Below are 16627 nucleotides of genomic sequence, written 5' to 3'. Positions count from 1 at the left end.
TGTTTGAGTAACCCTTTATTATTAGCCTGTCTACATCTTTCAAGCTCAAAACGCTCTGTTCCACCTTGTGATGTCATGAAGTGGTAGTTTTCACGCTAATTTTTACCTTTAGTTCAGTAAAGATTGGCGATTCCACATCTGAAATTACCCTAAGGATTCTAGTGAAGCTGTATCGAGTTTAAAAACACAATTGAGCACTTCCTGTATTACCACATGATGACATCACAAGGTGGAACAGAGCGTTTTCTATTTGAGAAAAGCCTAAATATGCAGGGTTTGTGTGTTAATTATGTGTGAATGAATCAAAAAACAACTCCAGGTATGTTTTTGATGAGGAAACAACATTTTAACATGGATCAAAAATAGCGTAGTACGGGCTCTTTAAAAAACAGGGGGAATCTATTGAACTACGGAGGATTACTGAAGCGTGTGTGAATAAAACAAACACAACTCCAGGCACGTTTTTGACGAGGATACAATTAGAACGTGGTATAAAGCAAAATTTAATAGATCTTTTAAAATCTCTACTCATTCCTAGTTTCAGGTACAGACTTGGAAATGGACAAAAAGGGTTTGGGAAAAAGACGCACGGAGAGATGCAGATAGATTAATGAGTGAATAGAAAAAAGCAACAGTGTATTCAGCGAGGTGTGTCTCTGATGTCGTTTGATGAAGGCGGGCGGCTTTGTGCTGTGTGCTGTAAGATGAGATGCCAGACAAGATAATGTCATTGTACGGGGAGACAAAAGACAGGAGCAGATCTGCCTGAAACGCGATGATCTCAAAAGTATATTTACATAAACCGGACCACACACACACTCGATGATAGAGTTCCTTCTTTGTCACAGAGAGACTCAACTTGCAGATTTAGTATCAAATGGAGTACGGCATTAAAGATTTTACTAAACTTTTTACCCATCACTGTACTCTCTGGGAAAAAGTAGGTTGTTATAAGAGAACAACACTGTATTCAATGTATTTATAAGACCGACTATAACTCTCACTTGTTTGTTGAACACTGATACGGGACCATTTAATACAAGATCACATGACTGTACAAGTCTAAGAACAGTCCGAAGCAGAACCGAGATGAAAAAAACAAGGACTTTTGGCTATTTCGCTTCCCAAAAATGGACAAAATTTCAAGTACAGGCAAAATTAGATACTTCCATCCATCCATTTTCTTCCGCTTATCTGAGGCCGGGTCGTGGGGGCAGCAGTCTAAGCTGAGACTCCCAGACTTGCCACATCCCAGACACGTCCTCCAGCTCCTCCAGTGGGACCCCAAAGCGTTCCCAAACCAGCCGAGAGACATAGTCCCTCTCGGCTAGCTTGGCAAAACTGGATACTTTGGCGTCGCAAATGTATTTTAATAATCTGTTGACGTAGCAAAAGGCAAAGTTTAGATCGGTCAACTGAACAAATCGTTGTAGGAGTGAAGACGTTTCGCTGTCCGTCCAAGTCGCTTCTTCAGTTCTGGTCGGATTAGTAGTGGACACTGCCTTATATGTATCTGAATTTAGCGCCTAACTAAACTGAAACTGTAAACAGCTTTTGTCTCCAGTTTCAGCTTTAACGACCCTATTCAATGGTTAGTGGCCCTCCTATTGTTCTTTTTGTTTGCTTTGGGTCTCACGATGGAATCATAGATCTGTGAGACCCGGTGACAAACATTTACTCACACCTGCTTCTGGTTTTAATGTTTTAAATCGACTTACACACTTTGTTTTGTTTTATTTGAGTTTTTTTTCCTCTGTGTTCTCCCTTGTTCTCCCTGAATAAATAAAGATAAAAAAAAAAAACAAATCTCTTCCTGTGTGCAGTGTCTGACCTGTAACTTTGTTTGGTTAATACTTTTTTTTTTTTTTTGTAAAACTTGTTGAGCTGATTTAGCTACGTCTAAATTGGGATTTTTGAGATAAAATAAAACGCCGTTCTCAGTGGACTGTTTAATCTGCAAAACATGACTTGCTAATTCCTCCGAGGTTTCCGCGCACCTTGACTCTCCCTTCCGCTGTTGTGATACGGCTAATTAGTGTCTCTCGTTACTCTCATAAACATCACCTTTTTGGGAAGAAGACTTTGTTCATTAAATTTTCATGAGGAGACATCAGTCTGGAAACAGCTTTGAGATGCCGTAGCCCGTGCACAGCCAAACGACAATCATGGCTCCGTTCCAACAATGCTTTTGGGTATCTGGCATGGTGAACCAACTCTGTGGATAAATCTTCTCCGAAATAGACTGTATTACAAATGAGTGACTTCATACCACCGCAAAACTTTTAAAACCAACTTTCTATCCCAGGTTGAACTGTTTTCCTATACATTAAAACTTGATGCATTTGACAAATCGCTTCATTAACAGATGCTACTTAGACGATCGCGGAGGAGGGATGTGCTACGTAGCTTGTGTTCAAACTCCCTTTAGCTCGTTCAAGGTCGAATACACAATTAGCCAATTCGACAGCGAGTCAAAAGTATACCTGATCAAACACAATAGCTAGGGGCGCGCCTCAAAGCATGGATGAGAGTTGAATGTAATAATTGGATGTGACAAACCATCCGAACTAAAACGCGCCTCCTGTGAAATTACAATATATTCTGATACAAAGCGTTGGAGATCATAATTTAGCTGTCTTTAAAGAAATCTAAAATTCTTTCTAAAGTTCTAATGTACTGAAGTCAAAGGGAAAAAGAGAGGGGTGATTGTGTCGAATTGCGAGTGTGTTTTCGTGTTTTTAGTATAAGCAGAGTGCATTCGTGGTCATTCTGTACTAACGGCGATGACTCACTTAATGTCTTGGGAATATATGGAAACATTACTGGGTCAAGTGAGAGGAGGGCACTTTGTCCGTGTGCTACGTGAGGCTAGCCTTGAACTGCGCTACAGCCAGCAGATACAACTTGAGGCAGAGCATTTAAAATCAATGGGCTGTTACAAAGGTTTCTGGCCGCTCGAAGCCAGTCATTTTTAAAAATTATTTACAGCTCCTTCGTGCATTCGGGCTCATCTAGTATGGCCACAAAGTCATGACATCCACCAAGAGGAATCTATGAACTTTTCCTCTTTAAACTTTACAATAATAATCATAACAGGCTCCGTGCTCTCATGTTTCTGAAACTCCGTGTCCAGCTCATCAAGCCCACAAACTGAATTACCGTAGTGATAATAAATAAAGGGGGAGTGGAGCACTGAAGACATTTTCTATACCAGCTCTGATTAACAACACACGCCACAGGAGCTGCGGCAGCACTTTCCTTACAAAGCCAAGAGACTGAAATGAAATCAGATGAATCACTCCAAACTAAGACCACAACTTGTTGAGTACGTGTTTCCAGTTTCTTATTGACAAATTTATAAATTAAATGTGACTAACCTTATTTTACAAGATCCCTCTGGGGATTTGAGATGGATTGTGGTTGGAGTTCAAATATAAAAGCTTCATTAAAGTATCACTGCAGTACATGCACTTTCTGTGAATCAGCCTTAAATATAAGGAAGTCAAAGTTGAATGTGAAAGAAGGTTTAAATGTACAATTTCCCATCTCCTTATTCTGGCTCGCTGAGATCTGCAGCCTCAAGGACAAGTTAAGACAAGGGCAGTTCTGCTTTACAGGCCCATACTGTATATTCAACAATGGATCTACACACTAAATGAGATGGAAGGGGGAGAAATGCTGAAGTCACCTTCGGGAGAAGTGCTGAGCACTGGTGCCTGATATAAAAAGGCTCCCAATGACAATTTGCACACATTATCCAGAGCCAGGACTTCAGCCATATGACTCTATGGTGCCAAGTGTGCACTGTGCGGAGAGGGACGCTGGCTCCGAAAGGCCTGTAGTGAGCACTTTTTAGATGATGACATAAGGCTTGGACATAAGCGCAAACCATTAGTAGATTATATCTATTGATCACGCAGAGAAAATATGAGTGTTAGTGAAACTATCCCAAGTCGTCTAAGCAGCAGTGGTCTGAACAGAGCTCACAGCTGATTGGATAATTCAACTTTATTTAACAGGCATTGACATACAGCATTTGTTTTCACTCAGCACACTTCCATGGCTGTGTCCCTAATGCAGACTCTCACCTGCTGTGTGTAATGACTTGTCTGACAAACTCCAGCCATCGCTTCTGCTTGTTTAGGCCCTAATTACATAAACCTAATTGAGTCTCCGCAGATAAAGGTAGCATTCAAATTTGATCAGGCCTGTTTACATTTTTCTGGCACAGCGCCGTGCTGTGTTTTCCCTATAGCTGCAGGCTCATGTAAAGTCAGGAAAGTGTTTATCTCTTTAGTGCAGCGGTTCCCAAACTGTGGTACGTGTACACCCTGGGGTACACGGAGTGATGCAGGGGGAACATGAGGAGAGTTTTGGGGAAAAAAATAAAATTGGCATGTGTGGCCTGGTGGGGCCTGATGGGGCCTGGAGGGGCCGATCATCCGCACAGCTCACAGCAGATGGTGGCCATGTCGCAGTATGTTCGCACTTATGTTTATTAATGATATTGTTTGTCTGTTTTTACTCTGGACCACGAGTTTGCAGTAATGATGTCTATCTATGTCCTGCATTATAACTGCGGGACATGGCATTATAAATAAGAGATGTACCGTATGTAAATGAGGCCCTGAACACGAGCAGGTGCTACTCTGGGCCTCACTATGAAACCGATTACATCTAATATTACACGTCTAACATTTCCTAACACGTATTTCCACGTTTATCCTGTTCAATACTGCTACTAACTATAAAGTATTTGCAGGAAAACGTCAAATCGCTGCCTAATCAAATATAACAAAATAAATAAAATAAAATGGAACGAATAAAAACAGCTCATAAAAGAAAAAAACCTTCAAACAGAACTCCTCCAGAGAAGAGTCCTCCTTGTGCGTAAAACTTTTAAAACTTGGAAATATTCCCCGGCGGTTTGCATCCATCATCCAAATGCGTTCCTTGGAGCTTGTGCGTAAATCCAGAGTTTTATTTTTCAACATCAAACAATCCGTGAAGAGCTGCATGTTTAGTCCAGGTTTTTGTGACAAATCCAGTATCGCCCAGTAAGCTCAACAAATATAATGATGTGGTACTCTCCCTGCGGATGTAATACGCTCTGAATCGAGGAAGGGGGATACCGGGTGAGGACTGTGAATGTGGACTGTTAGAGGCACAAACGCTTTAAGTCTTTGCTCTTGTGTTTAAGGGCAGAGGTCACATAAGATACGCACAAGATCGAATGCAATGTGATGGGGTAAAATGCTGACCAATGTACTCTTTTTTCACATTAAATTTTATATTCAACCCAGTTAAGAAGTCAAGAGTTAAGAGTTTATATTGCAATAACTTCACGGCATATTGTGAGAAAGAACAGAGCTCTAATTGGCTGATCGTCGAGAGTAGAACCCATAGAACGCATCTTCAAGACCTCCATATTTGCCATCGAATGACCTAAGCCTAGTACGTGCGTTTGCGTTTTAAGAGCGGTAAGATTAAGTGCTTTATCTCGATAAGAATTTAGATTATTTGGCGCTCCTAGGCCCGCCCAAAAGCTTTAAAAGTGTTGACTCTGCGTATATGCGTTCAGAATCAACAGACATTATCTTCAAGCGCGTCGCAGTAGGGGGTACATCATCAAAAGTCTTGGGGCGTACGCTGCTACGAACAGTTTGGGAACCGCTGCTTTAATGTTAGGCTTGCCACGATAATTATTACATCGACTAATATTTATTACGTGTACATGTTTTTGCAGTAATACGGGATTTTGTTCATTTGTACAGCATCATAAGATTTGAGCTGTAGAAGTTGGACTGTCACGATAACACATTTTAAACCACAATATATATGCAAAAAAATACTGCGGTACACGATAATATTGAAACTACTTCATGCCACTGTCACAAAGTTGTCATTTTTAAATAGACAGGGCTGAGCTGCAACAAATAAACAGCCAAAATAAACTGATAATTAGCCAAAGAAGTTAATTATTCCACCTTCTGCAGCTCAAATCTAACATTATTACATAAAAATGCTAAAAAATCACCCCACTATTCCACTGAAATTGAACAGACGATAAATATATTGTTCCAGCGTTCATATATAATCAATGTTGTAATCATCCAGACAGTTTTGTGCACTTTAAAATCGGTTTTCACGACAATTTAAGACGTCATCCATTTTCATTCGCTGCATCCGTATGGCCATAAACCATACTAGCCACTTTCTGTCTCTATAGTTGTATGGCGACTGTACACAATTTGATTTGGTCCGACCCGTGTATTCTGGAGCAGAACGTGACTTTTCACCGTGCGGTTGGGGTTATTCTTTGAGGAAAATCCCTGCCGGCCATAATGAGATATATTTGCTGGACGTTTGTGAGTGGATACAATCTGCTCAAAGAGGCTGTCACAGGTCACTTGCTGCGGCGGCGGCGGCGGAGGAGAAGCGCGTGCAGAGGTATTGTTGTTTCAGAATCGCTCCTAAACCATAGACGCTGGATTACAGAACTGTGGGAATCTAGGGCACACGGCTTCCAGTTTAACAATATCACTTTTTTTTTTTTTATACACTGTTCTGAGCTCAAGTATTTCGCCTTGGTGTAGAAATCAGATTTTGGATGCTCCTCCCTAGATGCGATTTCAGACAATATAAATAGTGTTACCTATGCAGTGTGACAGCAGAAAGCGGAGAACCAAGCTCATAATTTTAAGGTTCGGGAAATTGATTATGGCTATTTTTATGCTCACAAAAAGATTTAACCGTTTGTTGTTTGTTGTCCTGAAGAAACAAAAGTATTTATGATAAGTAGGGCTGCAGAAATTCAAAATCACAATCTGAATGACATTTTTGTTTTAGTTTAGCTGTTTATATGAGTTTCTTCTCTTCGCACAAAACCCTGATATTGCTAGGCTGCAGATGACATCACGACACTCTAGGCCAGGGGTGTCCAACCTATGGCCCGGGGAGCAAATGCGGCCCTCAGACCAGTTTTTATTGTCCCTCAGGCCTTCTGCTGAACCGGCCCAATTGATCATAAGCAGTACTTTTAACAGAAAATTCAACTATTTCTACCACTATATCCTCAAACATCACATTGCAGTGTAATACAGACCTAAAATTAATGTGTTTCAAGCCTTATTTATATACGGCGGCTCTGTCAAAGCCGTGTATAAAGCACCGCACTGCATTGATCACCGGGATTCGAATATGTTTTGAGATGTGGCTCTCAATTAAAAAAAGTCTTCTGCTCTAGGCCAATCATATTTAATACAGACGGGGGGAATTCAAATTAATATTGTCAAAATGCAGATTTATGTTGTAATACAGTGAGTTTAAGGATCTATTCGGTTCTAGAAATGATCAGGTTCAACATTTGTGAATTTACCTTTTGAATATTTCATGGCAAAGTACAGTTCACAGGAAATAGGAAAATCTGACTCTTGGCTCCAATTTGGTATTATATAACATCACGACATTCTAAAATACGAAAACCATCAATTAAAACATACATTAATTCTCATTGCAATACAATACACAGAAATATTGAAATTATTTAGCCCTAATATTAAGCCAATTTGGACAAACAATTCATACAAGACAATACTCTACACTATTAGATCCTTCAGATTCAAAGTAAAAACAACATTAAAGTAGACTTATTATGCAAAATCGACTTTTTAACCACGTCATAGTTGTTTCCTCTTCTCATTTACCCTCTCAGAGTTGCATTTGGAGTGATATTTAATCGCTTATTTTCAAGACGCCATATTGCAGATCAAGCCGCGTTTTCACCACCACCGATACACGCCGTTCTCCAATTTTATTTTCTTAATAAATGATACATGTATGTTTCTGCAGCATCGCATAGTCATTTTGGTACAAATTTTAAAAATCTTTGACCTTTACAATGACGTAAACTTGTTTCTTTTATTAAGTAGTTTTAGATGAATATCACGATTTAAAATGTACAAGTTATAACATAATGAACCACCAGTGTAATAGATTATCATTATTATTATATGTCTTCTTTAACAGTTTAGCTTTTTGTTAATATTTTGAGCATGCTAACAAAAAAAAAAACGATGTCCACTCTAAATTGTTAACACTCAGAGTACAAGCACATTTGACAGGCTGAATCCTCTTCAACTGAGCGCACTGTTTCGACTCCTCATTCACGCTGACGTATTCAATTATTTTTATTTTTTTTCCAGTTTGGCATGGGAGAGGGAACTGTTAATTATGCTTTTGTTTTCGCGCAAAATTACTCAACGTAAGAGCTCTTGATTAACAAAGGCAAGCAGCAATTCCATTTGGTGCCAGCTGAATGACGGCATCTGCTTCCCTCTCTCTCTCCACGTACTTTTGATCGTGTTTTGGCTGGTTCCCCTGTTGTCCACTCTCTGCTTTGGTTTATACAGTGCAGCACCTAATGATTGACTGGCTGGAAATCTGAGTCCACAGCTTGCTTTATCAGCTACCTCCAGCTTGGTTAACTCTCCCTTGGACTTCTTGGACAAACTTGCCTGCCTCAACACTCCATTCATCATCCTGCCTATAAAGTTTTGTTGCCGTGAAACTTCCTCCGATGTATATTTTGATGCATATTATATCTGGCCTTGACATTTAAAGCTCCGCCGTGTAACGTTTCCGGTGGAGGATGGGATCTGTCTCCTGCTTGTCTGATATTAGTGGAGTTTTAGCCTCTCAAAAGTAACTTGAAAACATGCGGGACTAGTATAAGCAGGTGTCAAGATCCCAGTCCGTCCCTGTGTTTCTGTGCTGTTTTCCCTATTTCCTTTTGTGTTTTCGTCTGGAGCTGGGCGGAGACTCTGGCACCACCCACTACACACCTGCAGCAAGTGAGCAATCAAGCCTCCACCTCGGGAGTACAAAGGGACTGAGGGACCTACACACTCTCCGCCAGATCGTCCGTGTATCCACTGTGGTACAGTTCCACTCGACTCAAGTCTAGTTTTCGTGATCATGGTCAAAGGACACAGCTGTTTTTTTCTCGTTTTTTCGCCAGATCCCGCTTCTTGGAACTACCCTGCACTTCCGCTTCCGACACAGCTCTCCACGACTGGTACAAACACCTCAGCTTCCAACCCAGCTTTCTACGATCGGTTCAAACACCTCAGCCTCCGACTGGTACGAAGATGTCAACCTATGACCCAGCTCTCTAGGACTGGTAAGAACGCCTCAACCTCTGACCCAGTTTCCTATGACCGGTTTGAACACCTCAGCCTCCGACCCAGCTCTCTACGACTGGTACGAACACCTCAGCCTCCGACCCAGCTTCCTACGATCGGTTCGATTACGTCAGCCTACGACCCCGCTCTCCACTATCTGCTCCGTCAACCAACATTCACATGTCTTTTTTTGCAATAAACTCTGTCAAACCTTTACCCCGAGTGTGAACCTTTAATCTCCCAGACATTACAACAGCAGGCTTGCGTCTCCAGTGATCTGACCTGTAATATGGCCTGGTTGTGTCACCTGGTTTTCCCCATAGAATAACTTAAAAAAATTCATTCCTAATGTAATCACGCTTGCCTCTTCACTGCCCTAACCTGTAATTTGGCCTGCAAAACATTGACGACAAAGTAATAACATCTCCATAGATACAAGCAGGTGGTGATCCTCCCGAAAAGTGAAAATAATGCGCTTTTAAATATTATATCGGCTTTTTTTTTGCAGTTCTCTGGCAAAACAAGGCTGGAAACTTCGCCAGTAATACAAGTCTGACAGCAAGGCCCTGGTTGTTTTTATCGCACTGGTTTATCTGCTTGTAACACGTGTTGTCCAGTTCAAATGAGATTACGGTTTCCCCTGGAGCAGCCCTTAGGTTCAACATGACTGAATAAATGTGTTCCCAACAACCTGTGTAGGCTTAATTTGTCATTTTAATCTAATAATGAAGAACATGATAGTGTGTCTGCCCGCAAGTGGATTGTATGTGAGGTACTTTTTGAAACATTTACTGTTGAACTTGGATTGAACTTTAAGATTTCATTACTGGTGTAGTTTTCTGATTGCTCAAAAGGCAGTTGTGATGGTGTGAGAACAAGCCAAATTTAATGCCTACAGCTATGTTTTTTTTTTTTCTGTTTGAGAAAGAAGTTAGCGGAAATTTTTACTGAAGTGGGATCGCTTTCCAAGACAAGTCAGAACCAACGCCAGCGCTTCCAGGGTTTAGGGATTGTGAAAGGTGCCCTAAGTAACCTTTCCAGTGAAGGGTATGACACCTGCTTGTAACCTGGGAGATCATGGAGATGTTACCGCTTTGGAATGTTCCACAGCATGGCATTAAACGTATCTGTCTTGCTCTTTTACTGTTATTTTTTTCAGCTCAAAAATACCTAAAAAAACATACACTCTTACTGTGAGAGGGCATGCCTTTCCACAGATCTGGCCTGTTAGTTAACCGGGTGCTGTCATCTGCTTGTCTGTCTGTACAGAGAGATAAGTTTAATGCCATACTCCGGAACATTCAAGTCAAAGCAGTAACATCGCCACGAAAACACGAAGGTGATGGCTTCTCCACCATAAAAGTGCATCCTTAAAGGTCCGATATTAGAGAAAATTGACTCTTGTGAGCTTTAAGTCATGTAAAAATGCTGTTACCTCTTAAGAAACGTATCTGGAGTTGTGTTTGTTTCATTCACAAATGTTTGAGTACAGCTGTGCCTCACTATATCGCGGTTCACCTTTCGCGGATTTTCTTAGTGCATTTTACATGCTTTTTTACGGCATATGAATGTGTATTGTGTTCTGCATCCTGATTGGCTAAAGGACTGTAGACCATAGTGTCGCGCGTCCTGATTGGCTGTTGGACTGTAGACCGTTGTCCATCAGTCTCCTCCGTGCCGTGTCTCCTGTACAGTACAGAATGTGTTCAGACAAATTGACATAAACGTTGGATCGCAGTGTGACTCTGAAGTGCTGTATGTTTGCAATTTGTTTTCTCCCCGACAAAACCCACAATGTCGATGAAACGTTCTGCACCGACAAAGGCGCCTACGAAGGTTTGAACTTTGAGAGTGTTTAAACAAGAGAGAAATGTGCGAAAATGTTAATACCTGTGTGAAAAAAGTGTATAAAGTGCAGGGTGAGGGGTTTTGTAGCCTTAAAACCTATATAATAATTCTAAAAAATAAATCTGACTACTTCGCGGTTTCGCCTATTGCGGGTTATTTTTAGAACGTAACCCCCGCTATAAACGAGGGACCACTGTAATCTTATTTAATCTGTCTACATCTCCAAACCTCAAAATGCTTTGTTCCACCTTGTGATGTCATGAAGCATACATTTTCAAGTCAACAGCTACATTTTAGCTTTGTTTAGTCGAGACCTGAATGCCAAGTGACTCTAGTGAAGGTGTATGGAGTTTAAAAACACAGTGGAGCACTTCCTGTATTACCACATGATGACATCATAAGGTGGAACAGAGTGTTTTCTGATAGAAGAACTCAGCCTAAATATGCAGAGTTTGTGTGTTAAACATGTGAATGAAACAAAACACAACTTCAGGTGTGTTTGTGATGAGGAAACAACATTATAACATAGATCAGAACATAGCGTAATATGGGCACTTTAAAAATCATGACTGACAGACAAAGAGTTTTGGGTGAATCTTTGTCTACTAGCCTAAAATTTAAGGTCAAGGTCAAAACTGGACAAAAGATTTGATTGATTTGAAAGATTAGAAGAACATTTGTTGAAGTATATGAATAATGCACGACACAAATGCACTTGATTTGAATTTCCCATCACGATGACAATATAGCAATTTGCCAGTGGGTTTATTAGTTGATTCCACAGGTGTAGAGGTTGCTAATGAATATGACTGTGATTGTGTGCACTTGCTAATTCCAATTTCCTGTAATAGTTTTAAAAGAGACAGGCCCACTTCAACACAAAGTGGCATAACATCTCGACAGCTTCGCTCCTAAAAAGGCGTGTTGGTAAGTCACTGAAAAAAATACAGGAAACTGCTTAAGCTCAAAGGCAGAAAATAAAAGTTAAGTAAGTAGTGCAACTGACTTCCATCGGTGTGTTATGGATTGAATGGGGAGGGGCGTCTGGTGATGATGAACACTGTTACACCGCGCAGAAAGAGGAAGGTGGGGACGTGAAAATGTTCCTAACCCAGAGTTCACCGCTCTCTGTCTGAGTGAAAAATGGCATTGTCTCCCCCTTTGCCCTGCACTGATTGTTTCCTCCATAAATCCCCTTTCAGATTGTGTAATTAATTGAATGCAGCTTATTTGTCATTAACAAACCGCCGCCTAATGCCTGAGATTATGAGGAAACCATAGTACAGTCAATCTATTAATCATCTCGACTATTTTCCAAGAAAAACCTTCACAGATGAACAATTCAAGTCATTCTTCATTCTCAACGACTTTGCACTTTGAAAACTTGAACTTAGGGGTAACTTGCTGCATTTCTGTTGAATCATTTCCCAACTCACAATATCCTCAAGTTATTATTTATTTGGTAGTCGCACAAACATATTCCACATCCAGCCAACTGCCCTTTGTGTCCAAAAGCTCCATAAAGCAATAGTATGAGTCTGAGCTGTGTTTGATTAAAATTTGAGGGTAAACCCAGGTCAGACCTACTGAAGTTTAGGCGCACAATGACTCTGGCATACCCCATAGACATTTTTTATGAGCACTGCTGCCGGGGCAGATTGGATCAGCCAAGCAAAGGGCATGCAACAGAGATGTATGCCACTTCTGGCAAGGCACCCCAACTCTCCCTAGGCCCTGTGTCATTCATAAACATGACGGATTAGCTGTGATATTCCTCCATTTACAACATAAGTGAACAGAGTGAGGAGAGGAGAATGAAAGCAGAGAGTGTGTGTTAGTGTCAGATGCCCCTTAGGGCTAGTGCTAAAATGGATGGGTAAAGACGGAGATGAAAAGACGAGATGAGGCAGGAAGGGCGGAGACTGGGCCTTTCTCTGCAGGCCTGGCTGAGCAGCAAGCCAGGCACGACGCTGCATTTACCCCCACCCCCCTCCGCCCCCTCCGCCCCCTTCCACCTCATACGCCTCATACCTCACTGTACACTCTCCAGTCAGCTCTGCAGATGCTCTATACTGTGACACCTGAGGGACTCAAAGAGCATTTCCACATCTGCCTTATACATAATCAGAGCTTTCACAGCGCTGGCTCCATTCTGCCTGCGCCGCGCACCTGTACTCAAATGGCTGCAGGTTTTAAAAGATGTTTGGTGTCAGAAACTCTGCCTTAATCTGTCTTTGTCTTCCTATTGCCTGCTCCACCAGCACCACAGCCTTTTTCAGCCTTCACTTTGCATATTCCATTTGCTGGTTGTTACCTTGAGCAATGATTCCATTTACTTCAGGAAACACGGGCCCATTTATTTTCGGTTTGGGGAGTGTGGAGAGAATCCGTTCTTGTCATTTTATCTGCCATCAGCATTATTTTGATTATTATTAGTAATATTCAAAGTAGAAAATAGAAACTGTTTGGCGATGCTTTGAGCTATTTACAGAGTACAGTAAAGATGAATGTGCTGTACTCCCACTGTGGCTAAAACACGTCACTGCTTCAGCTTGACCGGAAGTAAACACTGACCTGTAGTAAGAAGTAGGAAGTAGAGTAGGTGGTAGTAGTGGTAGGTTGTGGTAGTTGTAGCAGTAGTAGTAGTAGGTAGTAGTAAAAGGTGGTAGTAGTAGGTAGCAGTAGTAGGTGCTAGCAGTTATAGTAGAAGGTAGTAGAAGTAGGTGGTGGCAGTGGTAGTAATAGGTAGTATTAAAGGCTAGTAGTAGTAGTGGTGGTAGTAGTAGGTAATCGTAGCAGGTTATAGTAGTAGGTAGTAGAAGTAGGTGGTGGCAGTGGTAGTAGTAGGTAGTATTAAAGGCTAGTAGTAGTAGTAGTAGTGGTAGTAGTAGTAGTAGAAGGTGGTGGTAGTAGTAGGTAATCGTTGCAGGTTATAGTAGTAGTAGTAGTAGATGTGGCAGTGTTAATAGTAGGTGTTGGTCGTGGTATGAGTACGTTGTAGTAGTTGTAAGTGGTAGTAACAGTAGTAGTAGTGATGGTAGTAGTGGTAGTAGTAGGTAGTATTAGGTCGTAGTAGTAGTAATTGGTAATCCTAATAGTAGTAGGTGTTAATAGTGGTGGTAGTTTGTAGTGGTAGTAATAGTAGTAGTAGTAGTAGTAGTAGTATTAATACTAGCAAAAAGCCCTATACGCCATATTAAGTTGCTACTGTTTTCATTTTAAAACTTCTAATGTCACTTTTCGATATATTTTTGTCCGTTCTTTTCACAGAGCGTGTAAACTGAGGTCAGGCTCTGCAGGTCCACAGATCTCGGTGGGCAGGTGACTGTTTTTATGGCAGGAAACGGGACAGAAGGTTGAACTGTGAGGCGCTGTCCTGCTTCATTAGTCTTTCATGTTCTACTCTCTCACAGACGGTGGGATTAGATTGATTATCACTATAGATACTAGGGCTCAGGTTTCAAGCTCTCTGGGTCATTTGGAAATACACTGTCTGCTTTAGAGTCATCTTATCTTAATTTTGGCCTATTTTGTGTGTGTTCGTTGTAGGTTTATGTCTAAATATGACTGTAGAGTTTGTGTTATAGGGCAGGAAAAATGTATTGAAACTCAAAGAAACATAAAATCCAGAAATTGAACTTTGTCATTAGCAATAGACCGATATATTGAGCGATATTTGCAGTTTTTAGCGTATCAGTTATTGGCCTTAAATCTCCAGCACAGGCCGATATTTATTTCTGCACAACCAGCTGCCAAAAAGAAATACACATTAAAGCTTTACTTGAACACTTAAATGCAAGAAATAAGTGTAGAAAACATGGCAACACAGCTCTCTTATGGATTTATGGTTAAAAAAAGGTCTGTGGGTGAGTTTGGTGTCAAATTTTATTACAGAATTTAGAAATATATATCAAAATCGGCCTTATATCAGCTGAAAAATATCGGCAGAGTTTGGAGAAAAATTTAAGTACAGAATTTAGAAATATATATCATAATTCGCCTTATATCGACTGAAAAATATCGGCAAAGCTTATCAACAATCGATTGATCTGTCTAAACAATCGGCATTGGCCATAAAAAAAAAAATAAAATAAAAAAACAATTTGTTCCAGAAATTTTCCAGATTAGTCAAGTACTTTCAGCTGACAGTACAGGCATTTATTAGTTTTTTTTAGCTATGCCATTTTTTATTTTTTATTTCATAGTTTACCCTAGTCCATTTTTGTTGAAAATGTCAAACCTTTTTGTCACTTTTTCTTTCATCTGGATGTACTCGGTTATTGTGAAGATATTAACCCTAAACCAAACATCAAAACCTTTACATTTTGACGATTTAAATACTAATTCTACTACGTAACATAAACCCGACTCTTTAGAATCACCATCTGAACCTCGCGTCTACGTACCACCTCCACCTCGCTCCTATACGTACTTCCTAACTTCATTTTCCCTGCTCTTTTCATTTACAACCATCTGCTTATGTGCACAACTTATGCCCAATATTTTGTATCTGCCACAAAAATATGCTGCAGTTTACAACATAGCAGGTTGTAACTCGGATAGCATCTCATTGTTCGCCGGCGTATTTCCCTAAACATTAATCACTTTGTGCATTTTCCCCCATGACAGCGCCAGATGTGGGCATATGCTAGAACGCTTCCATTCTTACACGGTATCACCGGACTCGGACAACTACGGGTGACGGGGCTGTATAAATTTCTAAGGCGACCGACGTACGTTCTCAAGAGAAAAAAAAAGAAAAAATGCGCCATCCATTTCAATAATTTACCCGGCTAAAAGCTTGCTACAGGAGAGGAAAGTATAGGGATTATTCAAGCTTGCTAACATTCTGTAGAGAAAAAAAAAAAAAACAGCTCTTGGCTTTCAAAGAGCTCTAATGGAAACGATGGTTACATGAGGCTTTTCACCACACTCGACAGCCAGTCTCTCAAAGTGTCTATCGGTGAAGATGGGTGTCACATCAGGCAGTGGGTGGCATTATTTATTATGGAAATGATTATATTGAAGTTTCATGTTTGCAGATTTGACAGCAAAATTTGAACCTCAAACTTGATGATGAGAACGTGGAAGTTTTCAAAGGAGTTTTAGTCTCGAAGCGTTTCAGGTCGGACGCTCTGAGTGTTGAATATTTTTGTAGCCATAGGTGAAACTCGCTAGAATTATTTGGATAATTTCAGCCCTGGAATTGGCAATCTCTACTGAACTAAAGGTAAAAGGCAGATGTTCACTTGAAAACTACCGTGTCGTGACATCGCAAGGTGGAACGGAGCATTTTGAGTTTCGGAGAGATGTGGACAGATTAATCGTAAAGTGTTATTCAACGTTAGTGAATGAAAGAAAACGCAACTCCAGGTCTGTTTTTGAGGAGGTAACAGCATTAAAACATGACTTAAAGCTCCCAAGAGTCAATTTTGCGTAATATACGACCTTTAACATTGAATACTACAACCTGCTTGTCTCCATGGAGATGTTATTGCTTTGCCTGGAATATCCCGCTCTATGGCATTAAACTCTTCCATCTATTCAATTACTGGTGTTTAAATTGTAAAAAATACTTTGAATGTCAAGCAGTCTTA

The 16627-nt window shown here is 40.6% G+C and overlaps 1 protein-coding gene across 2 annotated transcripts in view; it reads right to left on the bottom strand.

Annotated features, from left to right (window-relative positions):
• LOC117386519 (receptor-type tyrosine-protein phosphatase delta) overlaps positions 1-16627 on the bottom strand; it is a 608003-nt gene that overhangs the window by 62918 nt on the left and 528458 nt on the right. The window lies entirely within an intron of this gene.

Source organism: Periophthalmus magnuspinnatus, chromosome 18, assembly GCF_009829125.3.
Source record: "Periophthalmus magnuspinnatus isolate fPerMag1 chromosome 18, fPerMag1.2.pri, whole genome shotgun sequence".
NCBI classification, from domain to species: Eukaryota; Metazoa; Chordata; class Actinopteri; order Gobiiformes; family Gobiidae; genus Periophthalmus; species Periophthalmus magnuspinnatus.
Note: the sequence above shows the minus strand (reverse complement) of the source record. Positions and strands in the feature narration are given on the sequence as shown.